The sequence below is a fragment of the Sapajus apella genome, unplaced genomic scaffold (genome assembly GCF_009761245.1).
Source record: "Sapajus apella isolate SASKATOON/1434 unplaced genomic scaffold, GSC_monkey_1.0 scaffold150, whole genome shotgun sequence".
Lineage (NCBI taxonomy): Eukaryota > Metazoa > Chordata > Mammalia > Primates > Cebidae > Sapajus > Sapajus apella.
This window is the reverse complement of record NW_022437090.1, coordinates 972,872-989,740: the sequence shown is the minus strand read 5'-3', so window position 1 is coordinate 989,740 and position 16,869 is coordinate 972,872. Positions and strand designations below refer to the sequence as shown.

The following is a 16,869-nucleotide window of genomic DNA, read 5'->3' as shown; positions in this document are numbered from 1 at the left end:
CCCTCCCCCATGGCTTTCCCCTCCACCATGGCTTTCCCCTCCACCATGGCTTCCCCCTCCCCTCATGGTTTCTACCCCACCCAGGGCTTCTCCCTCTCCCATAGTTTCCCCCTCCCCCATGCCTTCTCCCTCCCCCATGCCTTCCCCCTCCCCCATGGTTTCTATACCCCAGGGGCTTCCCCCTCCCCCATGGCTTCTCCCTTCCCCATAGCTTCTCCCTCCCCCATGGCTTTCCCCTCCCCCATGGCTTTCCCCTCCACCATGGCTTTCCCCTCCACCATGGCTTCCCCCTCCCCTCATGGTTTCTACCCCACCCAGGGCTTCTCCCTCTCCCATAGTTTCCCCCTCCCCCATGCCTTCCCCTTCCTCCATGGTTTCTATGCCCCAGGGGCTTCCCCCTCCCCCATGGCTTCTCCCTCCCCCATAGCTTCTCCCTCCCCCATGGCTTCTCCCTCCCATGTGGCTTCCCCCTACCCTGCCTAGCCTCTGGTGGCTACATGGAGACACAGACACACACACATGCGCATGCACACACACACACATGCACACAAGCACACAGCTGGTTGTTCTAGCTCTGTGTGCCATCATTACAATCAAAGGGCATTTACCAAGCATCCACATGAGCTGGCACTGTTAGAATTATTTGCCAAATGTGTCTCGTGGAAACACATGAACACATGTGGTTTTTTAGTGCCTAAAAAAATCTGAAGCCACATGGTCGGTTAAGATAATGGCATTGTTTCTCCGAGGGTAAGGTATGAGATTAACCTCGGGTGTCTTGTATGACAGACTGCGTACAGATCCCTAGCAGAGGAACTTTTTGGAGTGACTGACTGGCACCTGCCGAAACTTGGTGGTGCCTTTCCCTGGGACTTTGCGCCCCAGTGTTGAAGAGGTACCCAGGCCTGGCCCTGGGAGTCCAGGCTCCTAGCTTCCTGACAGATAAGGCTAAATGAGCATGGGGCTCCCTCCTGGGAAACACATCTGTATTCCACGCTGCCACAGGCTTCCCCTGCGGCCACATCCAGGACCTGAATGTTTTATGGAACCATTAATAGTAAATTTTCTGCTTGAATTCCTCGCTGTTTGGAGACAAAAGGCACCAGAGGGCCGTCAGTCAGGCTCATGGTTTGGGTAGAAATGTTCTTATTTGTATTCCATAGCTCTGTGTATGTGTGTATCTAAACAAGACCCAGCCGCCCCTCCCCCTAAGCTAACTGTCCATATGGGTGTTCATTCGTTTGACACACAGGCCTGGAGGGCATCTTAGTGCCAGGCACTGTGCTGGGGCTGGGCGCAAACAGGAATGGGGCCGGATCACATCCGAAAGACACTGGAGACCTTGACGCTTAAAAACTGCATTTGGTATGCACACAAAGCCGTGCGTGTCCCAAACGTGAATAGGTTCTGGAAGGTCTTACATAAATGAACAATAGACTCAGAAGAGGGTAGTAAAAGGAAGGTCAGCTGATCATACTGGGTAAAATAACTACACATGTGGATTGGTGGGAGACAAGGAAGCAAGCATTGATGTGGTGATTTTTCCTTCTTTTCAGCATTCCTTCCCTCCCTGCCTCCCTCCCTCCCTCTCTTGAAAGACTCTCGCCCTGTCACCCAGGCTGGAGTGTAGTGGCTCAATCTTGGCTCACTGCAACCTCCACCTCCCCGCTTCAAGCAATTCTTCTGCCTCAGCATCTCGAATAGCTGGGATTACAGGCGTCCGCCACCATGCCCAACTAATTTTTGCATTTTTAGTAGAGACCAGGTTTCACCATGTGGGCCAGGATGGTCTTGATCTCCTGACCTTGTGATCCACCTGCTTTGGCCTCCCAAAGTGCTGAGATTATAGGCGTGAACCACCTCGCCTGGCCCTCCCTCCTTCCCTCCTCCCCTCCTCCCCTTTCCTTCCCTCTCCTTCCCTCTCCTTCCCTCTCCTCTCCTCTTCTCCCCTCTTCTCCCCTCCCCTCCTCTCCTCCCTCCCCTCCCCTCTCCACCCCTCCTCTCCCCTCCCCTCTCTTCTGCTCTCCTCTCCTCTCTCTCCTCTCGTTTTGCTCTTGTTGCCCAGGCTGGAGTACAATGACACAATCTTAGCTCACTGCAACCTGCATCTCCCAGGTTCAAGTGGTTCTCCTGCCTCAGCCTCCCAAGTAGCTGGGATTACAGGCATGCTCCACCACGCCCAGCTAATTTTTTATGTTTAGTAGATTTCACCGCGTTGGTCAGCCTGGTCTCAAAGTCCTGACCTCAAGTGATTCACCCACCTTAGCTTCCCAAAGCGCTGGGATTACAGGTGTGAGCCACCACACCTGGCGAATATTTTATTTGATGTTCTTATATACATGGTAAAGTAGGGAGAACAATTTTAAGGTTAGATGAGAGGACCTTACATTTCTAGAGTCTTTGCAAACAATATAGTATTTTATCATACTCAATGATTTGCTGAATGAATAAACATTCTACCACAAAACAATTGTCCCAGTAATTTCCTGAGCTGGAAAGTTTACTTACAGAATAGGAAATGGTATTTTCCCAACAAAAGAGAGTGATTTTTTTTTTTTTGATGATACGAGCAATACATGCTCAGTGTAAAAACAGTTTCAGACTATACAAAAAACTATAAAAATGAAAGCAAAAAATTTTCTAGAGTTTTATCTCTCAGATATAACTCTTATTAATATTTGGTGGTATTGACTACCAAACTTTTCTTTCTTTTTTTTTTTTTTTTTTTGAGATGGAGTCTCGCTCTGTCACCCAAGCTGGAGTGCAGTGGCGCGATCTCAACTCACTGTAACCTCCACCTCCTGGGTTCAAGCGATTCTCCTGCCTCAGCCTCCTGAGTAGCTGGGACTACAGGCATGTGCCGCCACACCTGGCTAATTTTTGTATTTTTAGTAGAGATGGAGTTTCATCATATTGGTCAGGCTGGTCTTGAACTCCTGATCTTGTGATCTGCCCGCTTCAGTCTCCCAAAGTGCTGGGATTACAGGTGTGAGCCATCACACCTGGCCAAACTTTTGCTTATGCATGTATCTTTAAAACACTACCGCCATGTTCATAGGAGCATTATTCATGATGGCAAAAAGGTAGACACACCCAACTGTTGGTTATGGGATGAATGGACAGGAGAATGTGGTCTATCCAGGCAATGGAATATTATTCAGCCTTACCAAAGAAGGCAATCCCCACCCGTGTTACACCATGGTCGGACCTCGAAGACATTGTGCCGAGTGAAAGAAGCCAGTCACAAAAGGACAAATACTGCATGATTTCATTCACATGAGGTCCCTCAAGGGGCCCTTACTGTTTTCTGGCACAATGTGTTCTGGAATTACCTTGCATTTTCTTTGCCCCAAATCTAAAATCAACCAAAAAAGAATCTGAATCTAGAATCTAGAATCAATCGAAAGAGAGAATTCCTAGAGACAGAAAGTTGAATGGTAGATACCAGGGGCTGAGGAGGGGGAGTGGGGAGTTGATACTTAATGGGTACAGAGATTCAGTTTGGGAAAATGAAAAAGTTCTAGAGCTGGATGGTGGTGATGCATGTATCTTCTAAGAAAAAGACGTTCTTTTCCCCAGTCCCTATATCCTTATCATAGCTAAGAAAATTAATCATAATTCAATACCATCTAATATCTAATATATATTTAAAAATTTCCAAGTGTCTCTAAATTATCTTTTATCATTTTTCAAATCAAGGATCCAATTAAGCTTATATAGCACATTTTTTGGTCTTTTCCTTTTTTTGTAATTCAGAGGCAGCGTCTCACTTGCCGTGCTGCCCAGGCTGGAGTGCAGCAGCACTTCTTTTATTTCTTGACACTGACTTTCTGGAATGTTCTGCCCAGTGTCTTTTGGAACGTCTCCATTCTGGATTTGTCTGGTGTGTCTTCATGATTAGATTCATTAGGAGGCAACTGCTGGCGATACTAAGTTTGATTAATTAGTTGATAAGGTAACTGTACTTTCTTTCCATTGCAAGGATATATTTTGCCTTTCTAATCAGTCAGGAATCGTGAGGTGATAGCCTTGAGACTGTGAATATTCTATTTCTCTATAACTCTTTATTCAATATATTTTTGATGATTGTTGCTGGAATCAATGATTATGTTGGGGATTGCATGATGATCATTTTCTATCACTCCATCCTCATTTATTAATGGGTTTCTTGTAAAAAAGAGCTTTTCTGCATTTTCCTTCTCTCATTCTTTCTTTCTATTTAGGAGCACTACGGATGTATAGATCTTTTAAAAAAATCATCAAGGTGCCACAAACACTTACTGTAATTCTTTTCTGATGTTCAAATTGCCCCAGATTTGGCCTGTGCCCTGGCCTGACCCGGGTAGTCTTTGAACACTGCTTCCTGGCAAAGTGGGCTCTGGAATTACCTTGCACTTTCTTTGCCCCAAATGTAAAATCAACCGAAAGAGAGAATTGAATGGACAGAGGAGAATCTCTTGTACCCCTCACCCTTTATTCCAATAGCAATAGAAGAAGGTGGGGTAAGGAAAGGACCTCATAAAACAGATATTCCTGCCTATGTTTGTGTGTATGTCAGAGTGGGGGTAAAAGGGGAGTCCCTTGAGTTGGGGGAAAAATCTGGAAGGCTTAACACCCCAGAACATCAAGATATGGACCAGTGTGCCTATTCGAATCCTTTCCTGTGTTGTCCTGGGACATATCCATTGCATGTTTCCATGTCACATTTATCTCTGTGTTCATTTGAACCCAGATTTACCTGTATGAAAACGCTGTTGGGAGCATGACTGTTACTGACCTCCATGGAGATGCACAGTCAGACAAACCCTTATAAACTCGGCTAATATGTACTGATCTCCTGCTACGGGCCAGGAGCGTTGATTTCACAGGTGTTACCTCATTTAGGCTTCAAAGCAAGTGTGCAAAAGAGGTGTTGTGATTCTCATCTGACAAGTGAGGAGATGGGTTTTAGATGAAGTACCATCTCAAGCTCACGTGCTGCTAAGGGGCAGAATCTACGCTTGAATTCAGTTCTTCAGACCTCAAATGCGGTACTTTCTCTGCTATTCCTTACAAGTCAGCGTGTGAAAACAACCCAGTTCCCTAGAGTCAGTCAGCAAATGTGCCCTGATTACTTACTACCTGCTCACCACTGTACTAGGCATGTCCAAGGGTGCATCATTTATCAAGCACTGACTGTGTAATTTATAAATTACCCACTGACTAGTTTATAGAGGAAAGAGGTTTAATGGACTCACAGTTCCACGTGGCTGGGAGGCCTCACAATCCTGACCGAAGTGGAAAGAGGAGCAAAGTCTTGCCTTACATGGCGGCCGGCAAGAGAGTGTGTGCAGGGGAACTCCCCTTTATAAGACCATCAGATCTCATCAGACTTATTCACTATCATGAGAACAGCATGGGAAAGACCCTCCCTCCCTCCCACAATGATTCAATTACCTCTCACTGGCTCCCTCTCACGACACAAGGGAATTATGGGAGCTACAGTTCAAGATGAGATTTTGGTGGGGACAGAGCCAAACCATATTAACTTGCTTAAAAAGTTTTGCAAAAAGAGTATTAATTTGGGGGTCAAGATACCTTAGCTGACAATTAGCTATTTTTACCGTGAGCATCTGTGTTCTACTAGGTATGGACACAGCCATATGCTCTGGCAGGATGCTGTGGCTCATGCTGATAATCCCAGCACTTTGGGAACATGAGGTGGGAGACTCACTTGAGGCCAGGAGTTCGAAACCAGCCTCCGCAACAGAGTGAGACCCCCGTCCCTACCAAAAAAAATGATAAAAGAAGTCAGGTGTGGTGGTGGGTGCCTGTAGTCTCTCAGCTACTTGGGAGGCTGAGGTGGGAGGGTTGTTTGAGCCCAGGAGGTTGAGACTGCGGTGAGATGTGATTGCACTCCAGCCCAGGTGACACAGTGAGACTGTCTTTTTAAAAAAGTAGGTTTTAATCTTCATAACACTCTGTTATGGACTGAATTCTGTCTCCCTTAAATTCATATGTTGAAGCCCCAATCCCTAGTGTGACCGTGTTTGAAGTTAGGGCCTTTGAAGAGGCAGTTAAGGGAAAAAACAGTCATATAGGTGCACCCTAGTCCATTATGACTGGTGGTATAAAATAAGAAGAGAAAGAGACACACACAGAGGACAGGCATGAGGACACAGCAAGCAGGGGGCTGTCTGCAAGCCCAGCAGAGAGACCACAGGAGCACCCACACCTGCTGCCATCTTGATCTTGGATTTCCCGCCTCCTGAATGGTGAGAAAAGAAACAGCAGTTGTTTAAGCCACTCATTCCAGTCTTCTGCCATGGCAGTCCTAGCAAATTAATACTCATCCCTTCAAGAAAGGAAATAGGATCCCGACTTCTCAGATAAAAGAGAACGTGGTTCAGAGAGGTGAAGACTTTTCCCAAGGTCCCACAGATGGGAGGTGGTGATGGTGGAATTCAGACCCAGGTGCGTCTACACTAAAGCTCTGAGCCTTTCCACTGCACTTGCGTTTGGCACTGCCACAGCCGAGGCACTGGGTACAGCCGAGGTCCTGGGTAAATGAGGGCAGGGATGAGGGCACTACTGTTGTGTCTCCATGGCCAGCCGCGGTCCCCATCACAGCACTTGAATGTTGGATGAGTGTCTTTGCCTCAAATAACTTTATGATTTGGGTTAGATAAGAAACCAAGCAAGTACGAACCTGCATTAACCTCCAGACTGTTTTGGTGAAAGTTCTTGGAATAGTAATTCAGGGAAGAGAAAGTTCTGGGCAGTCTGGAACAGCCAGAGAAACTTTTAGGAGGTAGACAGGACTCTGCCTGGACCTCAGTTCTCAGGTGCCAGGATGAAGGGTTGTCGCCAGTTACCATCCATGTCCAGTGGATTATTTATTTACTTTCATATTGTAAGTCATCCTGTGAATACTTTACAAAAGTGAGAATAAAAGTGTAGTATAAACAGCTTTACTAAAAATTTTAATGAGAATGCATACATAGCTGACCTCCTTGCATTGGGTTAATTGTAAGCCACAAACATAATTAAAAATGAAACACTGCAGTCACATGTCCTTTTTTTCTTTTTTTTTTTTTTAAATAGAGTTTTTACTTTTGTCACCGAGGCTGGAGTGCAATGGCGCGGTCTCGGCTCACAGCAACCTCCGCCTCCTGGGTTCAAGTGATTCTTCTACCTCAGCCTTCCAAGTAGCTGGGACTACAGACATGTGCCACCATGCCTGGCAATTTTTTTTTTTTTTTGTGTGTTTGTGTGTGTGTGTGTTTTAGTAGAGACGGTTTCACCATGTTGGTCAGGCTGGTCTCAAACTCCTGACGTCAGGCGATCCACCTTCCTCGGCCTCTCAAAGTGCTGGAATTATAGGTGTGAGCCACTGTGCCCGGCCACATGTCCTTTTAACAAAAGGAGATGATCCAGGTTCTTGTCATACATTATTGCATGATGAAGTCTTTTCTGTTGATTAACAGGGCGAGAATGCTAAATTTCCTTTTTGTTCTTAAAAAACCACATTGCCATGTATGTACCTTTGCAACAATCCTGTAAGATCTGTACATGTACCCCAGAACCTAAAGTATAATTAAAAAAAATATTTGCTGTTCACGCATTGCTTCTTAAGTTTGAGGACACTTACTTAGGATGGTGTCATCTGAGGCCTGATAGCCTGAGCTTTCACTTTAAGGATACATTTTACTGTCATTATTAGTGTCTAGAGTGCCACTCTGTCTCTTTTCATTTCATTTTCTGGTTCATCTAATAATTTGAAATGTCTTTTTCTGTTCATTTTATTTTCTTTGCCTTTATGGGTGGAAAACGAAACACTTGACTTGTCAAGTGTGTTCAATGAAGACAAAAAGCACCCTACAAAGATGGTGTCTCCTGCCTTCTTTTACAACTTCTTGAGAGATGGTGTCATTCTTTGGGTAATAAGAAAATGAAAGGAACAGTTTGGCGGTTCCTCAATAAAACTAAAAATTGAGTTACCAGATGATCCAGCAATCCCACTGCTGGGTATAAAATCCAAAAGATAGGAACTCAGTATATCAAAGAGGTGTCTGCACTCCTGTGTTTGTTCCAGCACCATTTACAATAGCTAAGATTTAGACGCTAAGTTTACGACAGCTAAGATTTGGAAGCAACCTGTGTCCATCAACCGATGAATGCAAAGAAAATGTGGTACGCGTGGACAATGGAGTACTGTGCAGCCATTCAAAGAATGAGACCCAGTCATTTGCAACAACGTGGATCAACAACCTGGAGCCTGGGTGCGTTGGCTCACGTCTGTAATCCCAGCACTTTGGGAGGCTGAGGTGGACGGATCACGAGGTCAGGAGTTTGAGACTAGCCTGACCAACATGGTGAAACCTTGTATCTACTAAAAATACAAAAGTTAGCCAGGCGTGGTGGTGCACGCCTGAATCCCAGCTACTCAGGAGGCTGAGGCAGGAGAATTGCTTGAACCCCGGAGATGGAGGCTGCAGTCAGTTGAGATCGCTCCACTGCACTCCAGCTTAAGAGACAGAACAAGACTCCATCTCAAAAAAAAAAAAAAAAAATGACCTGGAGATCATTATGTTAAGTGAAATAAGCCAGGCACAGAAAGACAAACATCGAATGTTCTCACTTATTTGTGGGACCTAAAAATCAAATCAACTGAAGTCACAGACATAGAGGGTAGAAGGACGTTACCAGAGGCTGGGAAGGGCAGTTGGGAGGGATGTGGGGATGGTTCCTGGGTACAATAAAGCTTGAAAGAACAAACAAGACCTATTATTTGATAGCACAATAGGGTGACTATAGTCAATAATAACTTAATTGTATACTTTAAAATACAGAATGCAATTGGATTATTTGTAACTCAAAGGATAAATGCTTGTGTGGATGGATGACCCATCCTTCATGCTTTGCCTATTTCACATTGCATGCCTGTATCAAAACATCTCGTGTGCCTCATAAATACATACACTTAGTAGGTACTCACAAAAAATTAAAAAAACAATTGAAAATTGTTTTTAAAAAGGAAGGCTGCTGAGCTGTCTCACTATTGCATCATCCTTCTGGGCAATGCCATCGTTCTTCCACTTCAAAATTATTTTCATCATTTTTGGCAGGGCTGGGAACACTTGTTACTTAACAGTTGGGTCACTTATCAGTTGTTCCCAACCCTGCCAAAAATGATGAAAATAATTTTTGTTTTTTAAGATGGAGTTTCACTCAGTAGCCCAGACTGGAGTGCAGTGGCACGATCTTGCTCACTGCAACCTCTGCCTCCCGGGTCCCAGTTCAAGCAATTCTCCTGCCTCAGCCTCCCAAGTAGCTGGGATTACAGGTACTTGCCACCATGCCCAGCTAATTTTTGTATTTTTAGTAGAGACAGGGCTTCACCATGTTGGCCAGGCTGGTCTTGAACTTCTGACCTCGTAATCTGCCTGCCTCAGCCTCCCAAAGTGTTGGGATCTATGGGTGTGAACCACCATGCCCAGCTGAAAATAGTTTTGAAATGGGAGAATGATGGAATTATCAGGATAATAGTAATTGAATAACAATAATTCCCAGGATAATGAAATAGTAAAGTGTCTTAAGATATAAGAAAAATAAGATCACCTGGATTCTGTCATGGGTCTTATTCACATTGCTCTTGATAGAAACGATCCCAGGGACCCATATGGTAATTGTAAAATAAAATACGTTTTATTTGGTAAAAAATATGTAAACTCTCTCTTTGTTCTTTGAAAGACCTCTAAGAAGAAAAGGCGTAATACATCAATCTTTGCAAAGCCTTAGAATTTACAAAAAGAAACACAACAGAGAATTGGGAACTATGGGTGAGGATCGACAGGCACTGACGACATGGGAGGCAGGTTTGGCAAACAAGCACAACAGCGAGAGGCAATACAGGAGAGGCAGTCAGTGAGAAAATCACCATGGCTGACGCTTTGCTGGGGAGAGAGGGATCAATCAGGTTGGAGGATTGTGATGGCCGCGCATCAGTTTGAGTCACATGGACTCTATTCTGCAGGCAAGAAGCGGTGAGTCTGGAGGGTTTTGAGCAGGGTGGCATGAGACATGCAAACATCTTCTTGGCTGTATTTTTTTTCTTTTTCTAGCATTGTGGAGCTTTATTCCCAAGGAAAAAATATAGCTTTTGGGCTGGATGTGGTGGCTCATGCCTGTAATCCCAGAACTTTGCGAGGCCAAGGTGGGCGGATCATGAGGTCAGGAGATCAAGACCATCCTGGCCAACATGGTGAAACCCCATCTCTACTAAAAATACAAAAATTACAGGGAGGGGAACATCACACACCAGGGTCTGTCAGGAGGAAGGGGTGAGGGGGAGGGATAGCACTGGGAGAAATACCTAATGTAGATGACGGAGTGATGGATGCAGCCAACCACCATGGCACATGTATACCTATGTAACAAACCTGCATATTCTGCACATATACCCCAGGACTTAAAGGATAATAATAAAAAAAAAATCCAAAAATTAGCTGGGTGTGGTGGCAGGTACCTGTAATCTCAGCTGTCGGGAGGCTGAGGCAGGAGAATGGCTTGAACCAGGGAGTCAGAGGTTGCAGTGAGCCGAGATCATGCCACTGCACTCCAGCCTGGTGACAGAGCAAGGCTTTGTCTCAAAACAAAAAAAATATCACTTTTAACATGTAATAAAAACCATACATAAGAATCTTAACATTCAGTTCCGATCATTGTGCATTTATTTGCAAGGACTTCAGTAGGGACTACATTCATTAACACAAATTAAAACCCACATGCTGTTTTCAAAGCCTATTAAAACTATACACCTATGAACAAGTAAGCTATTTAGTTAAGCTCTGTTTCATTGGAAGTTTGCATTGACTCCCCAGGTCTTGAATGCTTTAGGTGCCACACTGGCTGGCCATTAAGGGTCGTGATGAAAAATCCCAGGAAGCTGAAGAGTGAACATGATCATAATCTCTAAAATGGTAAGTAGAGTGGATACAGTGGACATGCACATATTGTTTCAAATTCTGGAGGAATTTCATAGGAAAGAAGCTTATGGAATCATTATCCCAAGAGGTGGTAGTGCCTGCAAAAGTGATTTCAAAGATTAAGATACTTGCGGAGATGACAGTTATAATTGGCTATTAAAGAGAATGAAGTGCTTTGGGTGGTGCACCCCAGAGGCCGCTGGCAGGGCGGTACGTTTCCAGCTTCCTAGGCAGAGAGTCATACCTGGCATGGCCTTTCTCGCATCCTTGGGAGGCAGTTTGCTCCAAGAGATGCATCTTGTTTTCAGGACACATTCCCATTGACTTTTTTTTTTTTTTTAAACAAAAAAAAAGCCTTTATTGTTGACTGGGCTCAGGAAGTGGTTCTCACTGGGGGTCTCTTGTGAGGTTGCAATAAGACATTGATGGGCGCTCCAGGCATCTCAAAGGCTGTCTGCTAATGCTGTTTGCTAGGACTTCCACTGGGGCTGAGGAGTGGAACACATATACTCAGCCTCTCCAAGGTCGCCTGGGTTTCTTCACAACATGGCAGTGAGGACTGAAGAGCAAGTGCCCCGAGAGAGCCAGGCTAAAGTACCTTTCATAGTCTAGCCTTGGAACATACACAGTGTCACTTGGCTGTGTTCTGTTCTTTTCCTTAGAAATGTGTCCCTAAGTCTAGCTCATATTCAAGGCTAGGGGATTAGACTTCACCTCTTGAGGGGAGACCCATTGACTTGGGAAAGAAAAAACTTGGTTGTCATTTTATTATTATCACATATTGATAATCATTATACCTAACATTCCCTCTGTTCCATCCATTCAATGAGTCAAGCATTCATTCATTTAGCAAATACTTATAGTTAGGCATTTTGGCCACACTTACATCTGAATAGGGCTTCACGGTTTTCAGACGAACTTCATATCCAGTATTTGACTTGGTATTCTTAACAACCATGTGTGAGGGCTAGGTGTGTTTAATTACTTCCATTTTTCAGATAAAGCAATAAGAGGCTGGGAGATGCATCCAAAGTCTCTGTGCCTGGTCCAGAGGTCATTCAAACCCAGCTTTGTCCTGGAAGCACGTTCTTTCCACTCACCACCCAGAACACCATCTTCCTCTCTCTCTCAAAATATCCAAGACTGGAGAGGAGGATAGACAGCCAGATAGACTTGCTCTGAGGTACCATGACTTTTGCATGGCGTGACCACAGTTGGGGCCTTTTAGGGTGAAAGGCAGCACTATTAATAATTACCCTGGGGTGGCAGGCATGAACCAGGATACTGTACAGAGGGTCACTTCACCCACAGATGGTCAAATAACTGGAACCCAAGTATCTTGTGCTTTTCTGTAAAATCATGCCTTATTTTTTAAACTTCCTATCTCTTTGAGCAAAACCAACAAATGCTATCAGAGCCACAAGGATTTGAGTGACCCACAGCTCCCCAGGAGAAGGCACGAGGGCATCTACGTGCATACATGCAACTGCTCGGCTGGCTCCTGGAACCCGGCCCATTCCACATGAACTGAAGGTATCTGGGGTATGGGTTTGGGGTTGCTGGGCAGAGGCCGGCAGGGATATGGTCCAGCCATCCCAGGTGTCTCATTTCCCTCTCCTGCTGTATCACTGGTTGGGGAGGCAGGAAGACCACATTCTGGAGAGAGTGGGACTGCAGAGCCCTGGAGTGAATATTGGGCATCACTGTAGCCCTTCCTGGGCAGAAATGGCCAGGCCCTTGTACCCCACCTGCCTCAGTCACTCGGTGCTGGGTGTCCAGGAAGCATGCACTGGAGAGCGGCTCAGACTGCTGGGATTCACTCAGGGTGGCTGCAAAATATTAGGGAAATACTAGGGAAAGTTAGAAGATTATAGTCTCAAGCCTTTTGGGAGGCAGAAAAGTTTTAATGGAACAGGCTGAAGGTAGCCAGTTAATTAGGTTAGAATTTTAAGTCATAGGGTAAAAGATTAGGGACAAGAAAGCTTTCCAGTTCGGTCTGCTTACCCCACATCCCTTTGTCTCTACTCTGTTTACTCATGTAAACTTTGTGCTGGATGGTCCTCTCAGGGGAAGGTCGAAGGGGAATTACCTGTGAATGGTGTTAACTCTGGGCCCTGGGATCAAGACCTTTTATCATTCATAAAACCGTTCTTTTAACCATGTTAATTATCTGCAAGCATGTTGACTTAGAGCCTCTGTTATTAAATCTATACTGAATACATGTGAGGAGGTATAGGGAGGCATGGTTGGTTAGCTGCAATCGCCCTCTGAAAGCAGTTGATGACCATCCCTAGCCCTCTTGAAATCATCATACTGGGTGTGAGAGTGCATTCATCCATCCGTCATTGACTCAGGGTCTGCAGGACAGACCTCCACAGGTGGTGATCAACGTCTCAGGTGGTGACCCCTACATGATTGAGGTCTCAAGTGGTGACTCCGAGGTGATTGAGGTCTCAAGAGACCTCTCTAGTTGAGGCAGATCCAGAAGGAGCTGCGAGCTGGCAGCTCTGTGCTGACCCTGCTTCCCACAGCCAGGCCCCAAGGCTTTCCTTCAAGGGGACCTGGGGCACATCTCATACCCCTTCAGGTTGTTATAGAAAAAACCAGAAAATGGAAAGAACCTGTCTATTTAAAATTAGATATGGTTTCAGGATTGAAGGGACTCATATCTGGGGTAGGTTCTTCCCACTCATTAGTTCATGTGACCCTGGACATGTCCCTTTTCCTTCCTGGAACTCACTGTTCTCATCTGTAAAAGTGAGAGAGCCAAGTTACATTAGGAGCTTGCCTGGCTCCACTGCTCTGTAGTCATGAAGTTATTTAGTATCTGGGCTGGGCAGAGTTCTCTGCCCGTTAGAGTGGGTTGGAGCAAGCCTTTCCGCTCTTGGTTGGGGATATTTGTTACAGGCTGTTCAAAGTAAACTAGAATACCCCCCAGAGAATAACGTTTTAAATGGAGATGCAGAAAAATTTATTGTGACTGGTAAGTGGCTAAAGAACAGAAAATCCCTAGGGAGTGATCAGAAGCCACTTGTCACACTCGGAAAAGATTTAACCATTCCATTAATGGGAAAGAGCACGTAGAGTTGTGGTTAATAACAGTATGGTGCTGAAGTTAGCATCTATGCGGAGCACATTGTGTTATTCCTGTTCTTTGGATTTTACTTCCTTCCTGAAAACCCTTCACCAGCCTCTTCTGTGTCTTGCAAGCATCTTCAAATGGCACACTGGATGTGAAAGGTTTTTAGAAACTAATGGATTATCTGTAGCTTTCCATTCCTCTTATCTCCTGTTCCAAGGTAATTAAAAGATGGCTGTGCCATTGAGTAATTTCAAGCGTTTTGTCCAGTTATCTAATCTGCAGTATTTATCCTCTCTGCACGGCCGGATATCTTCTTCTCTCCTAGTCAAAGAAATCTAGGAGGCTTCACTTTTTTGGTAGATTGCTGACACCGGGGATGGCAGGTCGTCCTGGACCCATGAGTCCCAGGCAATCAGGTGTCAGCAAGGTGGAATGGGAGCTTCAGTGACAGGTTGGCATCTTAGAACATTCCACCACTGACTCCTTGCAGAATGGGTGGCACATAGAGGGAGACCCAAGGACTTGCGAGTCAGGAGTCTCTGCAGCTCACAGACGCAGAGTTCTGTCTTCTTGTCATCTGCTGGAGAGAGATTCAGGGAGCCATCATTTCTGCCAGGTGGGGAAGCCCAGACGCAGCCCCTTTGGGCAGCACGGCCAATTCTGTGCTGATAGTCTTCAGTGGTTGGGGGGGGACAGGGAGCCAAAGTTCAGGGGGCTTGTCCGGTTGGCAATGGTCATTTGGGGGCTATAGTTGAGGCAGCCCCTGAAGGAGCAGAGTTTTCTAGAGGTGACTTCCAAGGTGGGTTTTGAGGAAAATGAGGGGTTTTGAGGAATGGAGGGGAGTGGGGTTCCATAAGGAAACACCAGCGCAGGACTCAGCCAGGACTCACATATGCTGGGAGCCAGAGCTTGGCTGCCACCACGGCCCAAATGAGGTTGGAAGGCAGATGCCGCGGAATGACCACTGGTGATCAGACGTGCTTCCTCTCCATTTTCTGCTGGGAATCCGATGAGTGGGACTGGGAATCACTACAGGTTCTTGAGCTAGTGGGGAAATGCCAAAGCGCTGTATATTTCTTGCTTAATGTCATCAATCCCTTCCAGAAACCTGTATCTCTAACTCTGGTAATATCCCAGACAGTTCCACAGTTTCCAATGTCACTGCTCTGCCCCTGATGGAGCCTGTAATGTTGTAAACTTGGCCTGTTATAAAGAACTTCTTACCAAGACTCCATGGCTCACTCTCCTCTTCTGATTTCAGCACCTTCAGTGCCTCCAGAGTCATCAAAACACAGCTAGGGCTGGGTGCGGTGGTTCACATCCGTAATCTCAGCACTTTGGGAGGCCAAGGAGGGCGGATCACCTGAGGTCGAGAGTCCAAGACCAGCCTGACCAACATGGAGAAACCCCATCTCTACTAAAAATACAAAATTAGCTGGGTGTGGTGGTACATGCCTGTAGTCCCAGCTACTTGGGAGGCTGAGGCAGGAGAATCGCTTGAACCCAGGAGGCGGAGGTTGCTGTGAGCTGAGATCATGCCATTGTACTCCAGCCTGGGCAACAAGAGCGAAACTCCATCTCAAAAAAAAAAAAAAAGCACACAACTAGGAGCCGTCCTCCTGCACACACACCCTCCGAGTCACGCCAGTGCCTCCAGGTGAGGCTGAGACTCCTCAGAAACCACTAGTTCCTCAGCTTGCCTCCCCATTCTCATCTCTGGGATCCCCCACTCCCTTCAGTCTGATAGAAAGTCACAGTTTTAATTTGCCACTGTTTTTGTGCTTCATCAGTTGTCCTCTGGATTCAAATCTCCCTTTTTCCTCCTTCTCCTGTGACCTCATCTATAGAACTCTACCATCTCTAAGGCCTAGTCCGAATGTGGCTTGGTTCATAAAATTTCCCAAGATTTCTCTGAGCAGAACCTGGCTTTTCCTCTTCTGCTGCCATAGCACTGCGGCTGCACGTAGCTCAGTTTGTTCTGTTCATTGTTTTTTTCTATCCTCCCTATGATCTGCTGGTAATTGAAGGGCACGGAAGGTGTCTGATCGATCTGTACCTTGGCATTCAGAGACAAGTTGTTCTATCCCTTGTCTTACTATTCTCTCCCCTGAAACTTGGACATCATTTATTTTTCTCCTCTTCCTCCTCTTGCTAATCTTGGTCCAAGATCCCTTCTCAAAGGTCCTAATTTTGATTCCCTGGAGAGCCAATGCTATTCTGCTTCCAAATCTTCCTTTGAAAGATAGTAATAACAGGCAATTTCATCAGCCCTTTTCCTGCAGCAGATGCTGTAATCATACAAGAGTTCCATTTTATCTGTCCTAAAACTCAGTGTGGTAACCCATTGAGGTCAGGAGGGCTGAATCCTGGGAAAAGCCCCATAGCCCCATTTGGCAGACGTGAGAAATGGAGGTGAATGACTACTTCTCGGGAATGTTAAAAAAAATCCAACTGCTGGTGAATGAGTGTCATGGGTGATGACTATCTGGGGCTGGTATCATGCAGGTGGTAAACAGCTGTGGGTAAAGAAAGGCAGATTTATTAGAGAAAGTAAGAAAATTCATTGCAAGACAGCAACCGGCAAGTCAGCAAGAGAGGAGCTGAGTGCAAAGGGGTTTTATAGGATGGTGCTTGTGTTGGAGAAAGCTCCGTGCAGTACGAATAGCGCCGAGGTCTCAAGTGAGCATTCTTCTAACTTGCATTCTTCTCTCAGCCGAAGGTCTGGTGATAGCTGGGCACAGGATGATTGTGAGTTATTTGTGCAGGAGGCTGACGTGTCCTGGACCATGAAGAAAGGCAGATCTGTAGCTCATCTGGCTT

General features: G+C 45.7%; 1 long non-coding RNA gene across 1 annotated transcript in view; it reads left to right on the top strand.

The window, feature by feature from the left end:
- The window catches only part of LOC116541310, a 48,247-nt gene that overhangs the window by 8,310 nt on the left and 23,068 nt on the right, over positions 1–16,869 (top strand). Inside the window, exon 4 of the long non-coding RNA XR_004264785.1 lies at positions 10,863–12,500. This is a non-coding gene — a long non-coding RNA (uncharacterized LOC116541310). The remainder of the gene's footprint in view (positions 1–10,862; positions 12,501–16,869) is intronic.